This window comes from Dermacentor andersoni, chromosome 6, assembly GCF_023375885.2.
Source record: "Dermacentor andersoni chromosome 6, qqDerAnde1_hic_scaffold, whole genome shotgun sequence".
NCBI classification, from domain to species: domain Eukaryota; kingdom Metazoa; phylum Arthropoda; class Arachnida; order Ixodida; family Ixodidae; genus Dermacentor; species Dermacentor andersoni.
Window position 1 is genome coordinate 152,104,485 of NC_092819.1, and position 14,925 is coordinate 152,119,409.

General features: G+C 45.1%; 1 long non-coding RNA gene across 1 annotated transcript; it reads right to left on the reverse strand.

Annotated features, from left to right (window-relative positions):
* Window positions 1-2,459: 2,459 nt before the first annotated feature.
* On the reverse strand, window positions 2,460-13,829 carry LOC140219017 (uncharacterized). Its single transcript, XR_011895295.1, has 3 exons — window positions 13,488-13,829; window positions 12,253-12,358; window positions 2,460-6,267 (listed from the first exon to the last, which is right to left on the reverse strand). It is a non-coding gene; the product is annotated as an uncharacterized lncRNA (long non-coding RNA).
* Window positions 13,830-14,925: the final 1,096 nt, after the last annotated feature.

Consider the following 14,925-nt stretch of genomic DNA (forward strand, 5'->3'; position numbering starts at 1 on the left):
GAGCTCCCGCTAAATCGGCGAAATAGCGTTCCCAACGCAAAACCCAAACGCAGTTTGCGTCTCGCGCATGCGCAGTGGCTTCGACGCTATTTCTTTGGGGCCCCAAAACGTTTGGGGCCCCTATTCTAAAACTCTCTATTGTCATCCATGACTTCAGAGTCGTTGTCGATGGCAGCGAAGAACCAACGATACACGGAGAAGTGCGAGGTGGGGGCAAGTGGGTGACAGTCCCTCATGTCCGGGACGTGCAGTCGCAATCTTTTTGAGCGTGAACATGGGAGCGCGGGCTTTAAAAACGACCACGGCAGTTAAGCGGCGCCTCACAATATCTGTGCGCATGCGCGTCGAGCGTAGCTTCCCTTCGCGCGCATCACGTCAGCGGAGCACTCGCTTGTCGTCTGCTAGCTGTTTTTTGTTTCCTCGGTTGTGACCGAATTATCACTGTAAGCAAAATCGAGATGTTTCCAGTTCAAATGGCGTGTTCCTCATTCTTGGCGTTATGCTAATTACCCGGAAATTGTTACGTAGTCTTCCGTTTCTCCCGGGGTCTTCTGTCACACAATGCAGAAAACAAGCAAGAAATGCAATCGTGTGAACTTTCATTTTGTGCATTCTTCACAAAATATTGAAAGACGTCGCAAAGTAACACCTGTAAACAGGAATTATTAGCTGTTTCATTTTCTTTAATATTGTCATATTCCATCTTGCAGAAACAACAGCTGCCTTTCTAGACGGTAGGGAAAAGTACGGGGCAGGCACAAAGTTGCTTGCTCTAAGATGCTTTAACTCTTGGCAAATAGCTATCCACAGCTCGTCCGCAGTTGCCGAATGAGTAGGGTGTCGCACCATGGCTGCTTTCATGCGGCCCCATACATTGTCGCAAATGTTCATGTCAGCGTCCTTGGCCGGCCAGGAGAGCACATGAACCCTACGAGTTTTTAGGTGCTCTTTCACAATTTTCGAAGTGCGCACCGGCGCCAGGTCATGCTGGAACTCAAAATAAGCATCTGGGAAAGAGGCGTTTGCCTCAGCAAGAAGCACGTTGTCCAAGATTTCGCTGCAGTAGCGCTGCGAAGTAAGATTACCCTCGATGCAGTGTAGAGGCACGAGACCACGTCTTGACACCGCGCCCCACACGTTCACGCAGCTGCGTCCGCTCGCCGTAACTCCCTGCAAATTGGCTGACTCGTAACTGCATGGAAATTATATTAAATTCAGCTCTTTACACAAAATAGTCTGTTAAGAAAATTTTCTTAACGTGTCCCTCTTGCGCGCCACAGCCAGACGCATTGGTTTTGACGTGTTGAGAAAGTGGACTCGTCCGAGTAGATTACTCGGCCCCAGTCATCGCAAGTTCACAACGCGTGAGCTTCGGCAAATCGCAGTCGTGACACCTTGTTCGAAGCGGCGAGAACGGGCTTTTGCGCAGCCACATAACATTGCAATCCATCCCTCCTGAGGAGTCGCCGTATTGTAACAACGGAAGCCTCTGAGCAGCTCCCTCACTTCTCTCGCCGACTGAGAGGAATTCTCGAATACTGCAGCTACCGTAACCGCGTCTTCTTCATCTGCCGTCGCCCTTGCTCGACGAATATGTGGGGCGTCAGAAATACGGCCTGCCTTCCTGAATACTTGGATGATAATATTGAGAGTCGTCGGCGGCTTTTGCACCAATGCTCCGATGGAGAGCAGAGAATACCTCTTCAGCGAACATTTTACTATTTTCCACCTCTCGTCTTCAGGAACACGGGCCATGCTGAGGTTAAGCAGCTGCTCTGATCAATGCGCTAATACACACTAAACAAAAATAACGCGAAACGGGAGTAAACCGCTCGTCCTGTATCGCATTCCCGTTTCTGGGTTTTTTTTACTACGTACCAGTCGAGGTAAAAATTTACTACCATGCTGACCAAGTTTTTTGTATGTCGAAACGAGAGTAATTTTTTAATCTGTGGGTAGGTTTTTAGGGACGATAGTGCGACTATATTTTTACTCCCATCACGAAGTTCTAGCGGCTATTCCTGAGAGTTATTTTTCAAGCCCATTCGCGAGTTTCTTGGGTCTGATGTGAGAGTATTTTTTTACCTCCTTCATTAACTTTTCTCAGCTTTATCTGATAGTAATTTTTCAAGCCCATTCTGGAGTTTGTTGGAGGTGATGTGGGATTACTTTTTTACATCATTCATCCAGTTTTCTAGGCTATTCCTGGGAGTTATTTTCAGGTCTATTCTCGAGTTTGTTGGTACTGATGTCGGGGTATTTTCTTACCTCGTTATCAAGGTTTCGTAGCCCTACCTGAGAGGAATTTTCAAGCCCATTCTGTGGTTTCTTGGAGCTGATCTCGGAGTATTTTTTTACCTCGTTCATCAGGTTTTCTCGGTTCTTTCCGAGAGCGTTCTGGAGTTTCTTGGGCCTGATGTGGAAGTATTTCGAAGACAATTGAAAGATTACAAGGATGATTTCATGGATCCCAAGCATGAGTGATTGTTTATTAGTTGTGACATGTTTCTCATAAAAAAGTCAGGCATGAGTTAATCATCACAAAACTATAGCCTTACAAAATGCTGTGATAAGCATAATAAATATTTGTACTAATACACAGACTGGGGGCTGGTAACTGCCCATTAGATCTCTCATAGCAAAATAAAATACATCACAACACATTCAATGTGCAATCCCACTAAAGTACAGTGAAAACAAGCAACATACAATATAAAATCTAACTGATAAATATACAGTCAGTACTAGAGACGTTCACATTAAACCCACTGAATATGCAGGTCATTCCTTCAAACAGGCAGTTGTCCAGAACATGGGTGTGCAGTGCATCCAATGGATTAGTATGAACATAACTATGCAACATAAAAATATTGCACTTAAGGCCAAATGGCATCTGCTGCTAACGGCCATTACTGCGCCAGACAAAATGAAACAACCATGTGGTAAATACAGCAAGCATTCGTACTATCACATTAGTGCCGGCCACTGCCCATCATATCTCTCACTGCAAAAGGAAAACTATCAACCCATTCACGATGTAGTGAAACTAAAGCACAGCGAAAACAAAATGACACACAATACAAAATCTAACTCACAAATACACAGGCAGTACTAGAGATGTTCACATTAGACACACTGAATATGCAGATCATTCCTTCAAACAGGCAGTTGTCCAGAACATGGGTCTGCAGTGCATTCAATGGATGATTATGGACAAAACTATGCAACATAAAAATATTGCACTTAAGGCCAAATGACATCTGCTGCTAACGGCCACTACTGCCTCAGACGAAATGAAACAACCATGTGGTAAATACAGCAAGCATTCGTACTATCACATTAGTGCCGGCAACTGCCCACCACATCTGTCACGGCAAAATAAAAACTATCACAACACATTCAAGATGCAGTGAAGCTAAGTCAGTAGTAGAGATGTTCACATTAGACCCACTGAATATGCAGATAATTTCTTCAAACAGGCAGTTGTCCACAACATGCGCGTGCAGTGCATTCAATGGATCATGAACAATACTATGCAACATAAAAACATTGCACTTAAGGGCAGCTAGCATCTGCTGCTAATGACCATTACTGCCCCAGCGAAACATTAGTGTCGGCAACTGCCCACCATATCTTTCATTGCAAAAGAAAAACTATCACAACACATTCAAGATGTAGTGAAACTAAAGTACAGTGAAAATAAACAAGTGACACAATATACAAAATCTAACTCTTAAGTATTGCAACAAGCAAATGAGAGGGCACTAGAGATTATCATTAGACCTATCGATAGCATGCTGACCTTCAAACAGCTAGTTGCCCAAGACATGGGTGCACAGTGCAATGAATGGATAGTTAGGAAGAAAACTGCAACAACCATGAGCAACATGTTCTATAAACTTTCAAACTTTCTAAAAAATGACCTCACTCAGATAAGGAAAGTGGTGATTGCTAATACACACGACAAAACATATATGTGAAAACAGCCATTAACTGATACTAAAGCCCCTCCATACACGTTTCCGCCGACCAGGTTAAGTACCGCCAACCTACCCTCTTCCTCCACGTTCCTCTGCCACTCGCCCCCTTAGCTTTCGGCGTCAAGCGGAACTTCCGTAGCCGCAGCTCCCTGTTTCGAGTGGAAGTAACGCTATGTTTTTCTTAACGTTGTTTACTTTCGCGTTGATGGAGAGGCTTTAATTGCACCAGCTGCGGTTTAAACTGTGAATGCGATTCCATCCAAGTACCACCGCCTATTGTAACCAGCGATCTGATCGTGTTCGCTGTTTCGCGTCAACCTGCGACGGGTTGTGCCACGAGACAACGTACAGTGGAATGTAGTGCCTGGGCGCTTGGAGACCACTGCCATTTTTCGTGCATTTAGAAAACAGCGACCGCGAATTACTACTTCAGCGGAATACAACAGCTTGTCGCCTTTGCATTCTTCTCATGGTGACTACCACAGCTCTGGTAAGCACGCGTGGGCATCTCACCATCGGCAGTCAAAGCGGAAATTCCCGCAGCACAACTCCAGGAAGCGGTAACGCCGGAACCGGAAACTTTGAAACTGGAAATGCTGGAACCGGATTTGATGTGAGGGGAAAAGGCGGCGCACAACAAAGGTTGTCGCTACTTAAGAAAGCGGCAGTGGCGCGTGGATGGAGGGGCTTTAACTGATACCACTCCCCCTTGTGCTCAAAGAAAACGTATGCAGCCCTTTTTCCACACAAGAGGAACATGTTATACAACTGTATTGCAGTACTTATGGGTACAAGCCAGATGTCAATTTCGTTGCCTAAATATTGTAGTGCTTCTTAGATAGAATAAAAGGTAATTGAGTGTGTTGCCCTTGTCTCTTTCTAGGCATGCAGTTGTGATGGATGCCATATGCTTGTGTGACAAATTGAACATAGTGCTATAGGTACGACTACAAGGATGTATATTTGTAGCTGCCCTCAAACCCCTTCATGTTGCCAGTCAGCATCTATGGTGTATCTTTGTATTGCTCATCTAACACTGTTTACACACAGAAGGCATGTCTGAATACCAAACCACCTTATTCTCCACAGTTACTTTAAAGTGAATGCGTTGTGACAAAGTGTAATGTGAGAAGTCCATGATAAAGAAAAATAAAAATAAACAGCTAATTCAACTCCCCCCTGAATTACCAATTTCTGGGCCATTAAGTTTTGCATAATACACTTGTGGTGATTAACACAGAGCCATGTTGGCCTAACCCTAGTGGCACAGGACATCCTTCAAATTATCAGTTGGTACAGAATCACTGAGCATGCTGCTGGTGCTCTTGCCCCCGCTGAGAATACCTGTCGCAAACTAACACACATGTTGTTGCTAAAGGTCCATTACAGAGATACTAAAGAGAAACAATAAATCATTTTAGACTGATAAAACAATCTTTCAGAACTGTATTCATGAACATTGTGGCAATAAGCGGATTAATAGATGAGAAAATGAAGATTTAACTTTCAAGTTTTATGCAGTGCCCGCACATCAGTGTGGAGTCATACTTCAACTAAGCACATTCTTTGACACCTTTACAACAGAATTCATCAATATTGGCCAGTAGAACATTAGCTAGACCCGAACAGACACCGTCAAATTCCATATCACAGCGAGCTAGTGCAGGAATTATAAGGTGGTGGTGGCGACATCAGTTTTCGTTTTTGCAAGTTATCTGGCTTATCAAGCCAATTCTCATGGAGGGAGTTGTTTTTTCGGTGTTGTAGAAAAATGATTTAATAACGCTCAAATAAATTTTCCCTTTCGTGTCCCTTTAAAGCAAGCACTGTGCTACATGGCTTGGGCAAGCTGCCAGCCACAGAACCCACGAGTGCTTTTGTTAGGCAAAATAATTTTTACAGAAACTTTCTTGAGGATATGCATCTGAAAATTTTTTTGCCTAGCAATAGTTCTTGTAAATATTGACTAAATCCAATGCTTTCACCTGCAGCTTTGTGTAGCTCAAATCCAGAAAGCAGTGCTCAATAAATGTCAAAACCCTGTGGGCCTTTTCGAGTAGATAACGTGGAAGACCCAGAACGAAGCGAAAAGGCAGGCCAGGCCTGCCAGCAGTGACGATGTCACAAACAATCGCTGCGCATCCATGTGTAGCGCCTCCCTTCAACCTCTTCTTTTGTAAAAGGAGCCTTAAGGAGGCCCCCCGCGAACTGAAAGCCTGAGTTGTTAGCATCCAGGCGCAGCCTCTTCAGCAGGCACTTTTCAACATACACCGTCGCCGATGTCTACCTGTGAAACAACAGAACAAGCACAGATTAATTTTCTACACTTTTGATCAAGGAAAGGTTAGGAAATAGGGTAAGGTTTGCAAAAACGGAAGTAGCTGCTTCTTGTTGATATGGTTTAAAGAACAAAGTACCCTTACGTATACCATACGTGCGTTGTGCTGAGCTGTGTACTTTCACCTAAGACTAGAAAGTATTGGGAACTTCAATGCGAAAGAAAGACATTCATCTGCCTAGCTCTAAGCGAATGCGTTCCACCCTTTGGCACAGAATGAGATCTGGTGCTGTTCTAGCGATTAGCAGACATAGAAAGCTTCAAGCCCGATTTAGTATTAGGCCAAGGGTCAAGCTGTGCTCGATTATAGTCGGATACAACTTTAGAAAAACAGGGGCGTTTACTCCTCCGAGGCGGATGCACACGAGCATCCACTAATGGTTGCGCACTCTGGACTGATGTCATGCACCGGACGGCCGGTGGCCCGCCGTCGGAGAAGATGGCCGCCCGGGCTTCGAACTAGGCCAAGTCGCGTCAGCTGTGCGCGTCAATGCCTCGTCACAGTGAATTCCCAAACAGTTTGTCATTGTCTATCATGCCGGAAATATTACTGCGAGCTTACGATGCGGCATCTGTGCCGCATGCGTGTATTCTAAGCCGTGATCCGGCGAAGAAACATTGCAGCGAGCATTGCTGATGCTGCGCTATGCTTTGCCTGAAAACAGGATGTCTCGGTGACTGCTGCATACACACATCCTGCCTGTTTGTTCAATGTTTTTTTATTTCGCTCCCGAGTGAAGTTAGGACAAGAAAAGTTTGCCAAAGTCTGGTGCCTGCTGTCAGCTGCGGGTGAGTTCGTGTACCGTGTCGCTGCATTTTCCGTCGGACGGGGTAAAGTGATGGAGCAAAACCATTCTGAGGAGAAATTAGAAAAGCGTGCGTGCGTGAAACAAACCTACGAGCGTCTCAACAGAAAATATTTGCAAAAGAAGCCTCCAATGCAAAGATTTGTCGCCATCAACTTAGCGTGAATGATTGTTGTCAACAGTGAGATAGCCGAGCGTCTAACAGCGGTGTTCGAGCGTTGTGTATAGCACTGTCGATTGATTTCTTTCCACCAGTGCTCACCGCGCACGCAAGCTGTAGAATGCGTGCTGTGGCACAGTCACGCAAAAGTTGTGTTGCCAGCGTTCCTGCTTCCATGCGTGTTTGCACTTACTCATATTTGTCCTTTTATTTTATATTAGCATTTGTTTTTGCTAGTTTTCTTTCAGCAAAGTCTTTACACATTTTCATTAGCCAATCTCATTCAAAGCACTAACTCCTGTACACTGCACGACTGGCCTCTTCCATCTCATTAAAACCTTTCTCGCTGGTCTACCTCGTCTTCTCAATCTGCCTACTCGCTGCGTTTTCTGTCCTTGTTTCTTGTGCTGTTGCTGCAATGTGACTAACCAACTTGCTCAAAACAAATTTTGATCGCCTATCAAAACAGAAAGGTTTAGAGATACATTTTCTTAAAAGCGTCATGTGGGTTGCACAGTAACTTTGCCTCTTACCTCTGTTCATGTTTATGCGTCAGTGCACGTGGCAGCTAGCCAGAAGTGCACATGAAAGGCTGCATATTGTGAAACACCTTGCTATGCTGTTTAATTTTTCATGCATGCAGTCTTAGTAAACAAACGGTTTCACTGCCTATCACATATGATGGTGAAAATTTTCAGCACGAATAACAATGTGCAGTGGGGTGTGATTTCTGTCTGACGCTTTCGCCATTGCAAAGACATTATTCAGTGAATGGAGCCCAGCAAAGCAGTGCACGAAGAGCTTTTGCAACTTTCACCCTTTATTACTTCACAAATGACATTGTCTGAACCTGGCCGTTGATCGACATGCCGATGGCTTGTGAATTAAATAATTGCCTCAATAAAACACATTCAACTTCACTCAGCATTTTTTAGCACAATGCTAGCAGAGCTATTCAGGGTGAATAATTGTGCTTACATTGGTGTTACTTGCCCGGTCAGATAAACAAGTACAACAATGGCTGCGGTATGACTGTGATTTGACATGCAGACTGCTAATGGTGCCTTTTGAGCGTGCCCTTGACTACTGCTATTAATAGCTACCCGCCTGGGTATATTGGGCCTAACTAAGCTAATGATGTTTGATAATTGTTCTCTTATTCGCATTACTTGCCTGGGCCAGGTAACCAAAATAAACAATGCCACCACATGAATGTGTGTTTGCATGCAAGCTGCCAACAGTGGCTGTCATTCTCCATTGATTGCTGCCATTTCACCAACAGTGGCGACGGATTGACTGCGCTTTGACGTGCAGACTGCTAATGGTGCCTTTCAAGCGTGCCCTCGACTACTGCTATTAATAGCTACCCGACTGAGTATATTGGGCCTAACTAAGCTAATGATGTTTGATAATTGTTGTCATATTCGCATTACTTGCCTAGGCCAGGTAACCAAAATAAACAATGCCACCACATGAATGTGTGTTTGCATGCAAGCTGCCAACAGTGGCTGTCATTCTCGCATTGATTGCTGCCGTTTCACCAACAGTGGTGACGGCTTGACTGGGCTTTGACGTGCAGACTGCTAAAGGTGCCTTTGAAGCGTGCCCTGATGACTGTTATTTCATCACAGGGCCCGTCATGCTCATAGGTGGCTGCCCAATAGAGTATTTTGGGCCTTCTGACATTGGCATTATTCATCTCAACGGGCTGGAAAAAGCAGTAGGGGCAGCACAACTGCTCGCAAAGCACAATGTGCTTTGGCGTGCAGGCTGCTAAGAGTGGCTGTCAATTTCATTCACGTTGACTACTGCTTTTTCGTGTGAAGCTGGACAGTGGATGCCCGAATGAGCATTTCGGACCCCACATAGTTATTCACGGTTAATAACTGCATTTGCATTCAGATTTTCCGGCATTTCAGCACGTTTCCATGCCAACGCTTATATTGAGCATGATCTGTGCAGGATGTTGCTTTTTCAGAATTGGGCTTCCATTAAAAGGAATATGTCATCAAATGAACTGCTTATTTATTTGAGAGGTCACGGGAGAATGCTTGGCTGCTGTGCTTGACACACAGTACACCGCTTTAGTGATGGGAGATCCATTGTTGCGTTTGCCGAGGTATGTGTGGCTGGCAGGAGGTCTGGACCTCGCTTCACGCAGAGTCAGAGACGAGGAGAGTTTTCTCTGCGAATAATTCTTTATACAATGTTTACATGTCGTCGTTATCAGGACAGAGACCAACAGAGCAGCTGCAAGCTGCTTAAATAACACCCCTCAGTCCTAAGATCCCCCAGACAGTCCCCAAGGACGAAACAAGGTCGAGAGAGAGAGGGTCCGGGCAGCCTCCGGGGTCCTAATGCCGCTCTCGGTGGCCGGCGCTTCCTTGAACCGCGCTGCGGCGTCAGGACGATTTGGCGGTCGGTCAGAATGGTGCGCTGGTCAAGTTTTATGGCCCGCATAGGACAAAGGGAACCAACTGCAAGGCACTGGGTCGAAACACAGCCCTCCTTTGGAAACTGTCCCAAACACAGCGGGAGTCGTTTGTGGTGCGGGCGCCGCCGGACAAACGAGGGGGAGGGAGGGTTGCATTGCTGCCGGGACGGGGAGGGGCCGAAAAGCAGTCCGTGATCCGGTGGCTGGTTCCGTCGTGGACGCCGTGCAGCCGCGAGGAAACCCGAGCCGTGCACGTAGTCGTGTCCGAAGCAGGCAGGCACCATGCAGGGATGAATGCTGCCTCCACGGTCGACAAACCATAGCACTGGCCTTCCGCCAGGCAAATCCCAGGGCACAAACATAACACCACATACGCTTCGAGAACTCGTTAGTAATCTTCTCGATCGTCGGTATCTCGTTGTGGTGAAAGAAATCGTGCACACGACCTCAGCGCACATGTGTCCTACTTCGTGCTGCTTCATCTTTTCTCCACATTTTGTGGGCGTTTTCACGAGGGTGTCGACAGTTTGCCACCCGAAATATGCGAAGCTTTGACCTCCCTCCTCACCTTTAACACGGTGCTTTCGCTGACACTGAGCGTCTTGGGTTATTAATGGTTGCGATAAATGCATTGTTTTATATAAGTACTTGTTCAGTAGCAACTGATTCATTTGAAGCTCGGAACACGAGTAGTAAATGTGCCGTGTACATGTAAACAAGCACAAATGCCATGCAGAGTTGCTCTTTCTACTTTTGCCACTTGCAATGAAGCTAAAGAGCAGACGACGGGCAGCGTTGTGGAAGGCACGGGGTTATTTTTCTGTCGCGATCTGGCATGTGCTGTAGCACATGAGAGCTCTACTAAACCAGTCATCAAAGTCTTTATTTATACCGAGAATTGCGCGTTTCCGAAGCACGATTTTTTGAGCGGGATTATTTTAGTCGCGGAGGCAATCGGACGTCGTGCTTCAGTCATCTGGGCGGGGCCTCCCCTTTTTTCTAAAATTGTATCCGACTATAGTGACGCACAAGTGCTCGAGAACTATTGAACAAGACGCAATTGTTTTCGATTTACTGACTGCACTTGGGTGTAAAGCTTTTGTCTGAGAAATGAATAAACCACATACACAAGCAGCATTTTCATAGTTAGCACAGTCTTTAATAGGTACTGATACCTTCAATTTAGAAAGCCCTGTATATTGGGCCTCATCAAACTAATTTCATAAAAGGTTTGGCAAGGTAGAAGCATAGAATTTTAGTCATTAGAAGACAGGTGAAATGAGTTATTTATTGCAATTATTACTCAAATTTAGAATTTAGACCACTCGTCCAGTTTGTACATGCCACATAAGCATGTAGATATCAAAAATGGGGATTAGAGAAAACCTTCCCTTGGAGGTTCATTATTGGAAGCAGTCATGCCCTCGAGGAGAAATAACTTTTTTCTGTAGGCAGAAATGAGGCTCGGGTATTTTATTGACACATATATATGCCCATGCATATATGTTATCTCTGCTGTAAACCTTTTTTTCATGTATATGCAAGGTGTGTGTGTAACATCTCATTGTGCACAAAATCAAATCCATAAGAACCCGACAAGAAGCTAAACAAACAAGAGAGCAATCCCAGTGACAAGCCATGCTAAACCAACGAGGTAGCCATCCCAGTAACAACCCGTATCAAAAATTTTACTGACATGAATTCTGACCTTTGAAACATAACATGTGTATATAAATCTGTGCATAACATGTGTATATAATCTACATTAGGGCGATGGGCAACTTTAAACAATGGCTACGCCAACATCAGAACTACGCGGATGAGAAAAGAGTGGCATCAAATGCTTTGGCAGAGCATGCAGCAATGACTAAACACAATAGTGACTGGATAGTGTCTAGCATAATCGGCCAGGAAAGAAATTGGAAGCCATGCCTGTACCCGGATTCCCTAGAGATGCAATCAACAGGACACACGTTTATCTGAAACCAAGGAGCCCACGCCCATCTTATGCTAAAACTTACTTAATTAAATATGCACTTCCACTTTTTTTAGCCTTATTGTGAACAAGGCTTCCATATGGAAGCCAAAATGTATTGCTTTTAATGTTGTATTTGGTTGGTCTACGTCTTTCTTTGTCATGTTTCATACCGACCACACAGGCTTCTATGAAACTCTTGATGATACAACTTTTGTGCGAAAGCATTGCTTAAGGCACTTTTGCCTAAACCATGTCTTTAGGCGGTACAACGCATTTTTCTAGACACGAAACCTCAATTCATGGTTCTTAAAAAGGCATTTTGGCTAGATTAATATAGTCTATATGGAGTATATAAGGCATAATTACTCAAGTGTCCAATTATATTTAACTCAGAGGAGGCTACTTTAGGTAAATTCATTAAACTGAGGGCACTCCACCAAAACATAAAATTCGTGATCAGCCACTAGAAATCCTGAAAATGGCAATACAGTAAAATGATTGCATATTACACAAATGTATCCTACAACTCGAAAGGCAGCGCCAGTTTTGTACGCACCTTTGAGAAAGCACACAGATCACGTGCTTTATTGTCGTGCTGTCCAGCTTCCAGCAGTGCGGCAGGTTCCTGCTTGATGTAGGGATGCCTCCAGAATCCGCATAGCCTTCAAAAGTAAGAAATGTTTAATTTGTGTTGTGAACCTGGGAATTTGTGATTTACCAGTGTCATGTGGAATTGCAAAGAGAGCCTCACACAGCCAGCTGCATGAATTTGCGTCTGGTTGAACAAATGTCTCTTTGTTATATCTAAGGAGGTTACACTGATATTTTGTAACAAGCGAAGTTTCAGGAAGGAACGAAATCAGCAACAACAGGCTACCAGGACAATCAAAAACAAAACTCAAATATGCAGTAAAACGTGGCGCATTGGATTAAACAAAAATACTAAGCACATGAAAAGCATTCTGAAAGCTAGATCGCGATTTTGTAGCGATGCTATTCCTTTTCGTTATTCGTTAGTGGTTTGACCGTCGCCCCGGCCCGTGCTACGTACTGGAACAGCCGGCCGTTTGCGGTGGGCGACAAGAGTGGTATAGAATCGAGGGGTAAGTATCGCTACAAAATCGCAGTCCTTACTTTATTACGCACTGCCGTATAACCTACGATTGCAAGAGCTGGCATCCCGTTCGTAAGAATTGGTTGGTCTATGTCTTTCTTAAAGGCCGGTGTCTGAAATGTCTCGATTGAAAATAAACTTCGTTACTGTAATATCGGCCTATGTCGGGTCTGCAACATAGAAGACAAATACGCGAAGACACTCAAGAACATAAACAATACACAGGTTCTCGCGACGTGGTCATCCAAACCAAACTGTATACATAGAAAAATCTTCAGACAAGCTTCTATCTGCTTAAGCGTCAAACATAGGAATCGTGTGCCAACGCGCGAAGCCCATGATACATCGACGGATACATTAAACATGTACTGTACTTGCGGGAATGCATATATAACGAATAACTTCTTGCCAGAAAACTACCGAACGAACAGCAACTTTCAGTGTTTCTATAATTGTGTGCCCATTCAGGCATAGCAATCAAGGCGAGTAGCATATATTTTACAGCAGAATGCAAGTACGCTGTAACATCAGAGGAAGCCTTCGTGAAATTGTTTGCTAAATGTGCACAGCAAGACGGCCAACCTACGATCAGAAAGCGCGTTGCTCTAGCTAGTTACACAACGTTCATTACGTAAATCATAAGTTCAAGAATGCGCGCAAGGGCCAAACTTGCTTACCTTTCAAAAAGACTTGGCCAACGCTCCTTCGTCTCAAAGGTACCGAGGCACCGACGTTTTTCTGGCGCAAGCACTGTAGAACTTCCGATGAACTCCAGCTCCACAAAAGCACAACCTTCAACAGTCTTCCATACACTACGATTCGAAGCTCCAGTACCAGACTTTTCACGAGAGCGCGGGCAGGCAGCTCGGCAGAACAAAGGCAGCTCGGACGGGCGCTGTAGTAAGACACTCACTGTCGACACTGGTAGATCGCACGAAACACACGGCGAACTAACGGCGTTACACAAGTCCGGAGGGTTTGCGATGGTTACTGCACACGACAAGGAGCAGATTTTGTCTAGGCACTTTTATAATATAACTCAAATACCGCCTTACTGCAAGGTGCATTCACTACAACCAACGTGGTAAGTCGACCAAACAAATACTGCAGTGGCGCCACTCTACGGTTTTTAGAAAAATGTATCGTAAATGAGAAAATTACGTGTTTTTTCCTAACAACAATCGGTAGAGACACTTTAACAAATTTATTGGGTCCAAAAGTGTTAACTTTGTATAAATATGCACTTTTTTATACAAAGTTTAAGAAAATGTACTGTATATATTAAAAAAAAAAAATGAAGCGGATGTCGCCTTCAAGATTCGCAGCCGCTTCAGTGGCATGCAGTTTACAAAAGCACGGCCTTCGAGATCAGACTTTGTCGCTCAAACGAAGCCGTAGCTGGGAGGAGGGCAGGCATTTAGGCCCCAATTGTTGGGTTTACAGTGCCTAGGTAGGCTTCCTTATTTATAAAGAATATACAGGGACTTACGCCGAACCATGAGCGAGCTTTAAGCAGGGGACACACGGTACGATTTGGCGTCCGATCCAACGTGCGTGTATCCGAACGGTCGAGCGGAGCGTAAGCTCCGCCCAGATCCAGCCCCCCCCCCCCCCCCCCCCCGCTTGAGTACATATTCACGTCGAGAAACGCAATATAAACAACTCTGCACAACACTGCTTCGCTTTACGCGAACACTGTCAATAAAATTATGCCCCTGCAAATGACAGAACACTTCACGACAGCGCGTTGTCCACTGACGGCTCCGGTGACAGCCAGCGATACGGCCGGCAGGCATAGCTAGGCGGACGCTGCGGCCGACGGCGCTTGATTCAGCCCGAGCTCGATGAAGAGGGCTTATTTTTGCCAAAACAGTTAACGCTGTGCACTTAGGTAGCCCGTAATTAAATACAATTGGTTTACTCGACGCAGTCGTTGCGAAGGGCAAACGTGCAAGCGAAGCGAGCAGCCTCGCTCAGACGGTCGGTGTGTGCTGTTTGCCCGCGGAAAGGCCCTCGCGTCGCGGCTCCCGATTTCGACGGTAGCTTAGTGCTAGTGTACTAGGCGCTGTTTTGCATAATAAGCACACGTTCGAGATAACTTTATTGAACTGGTAA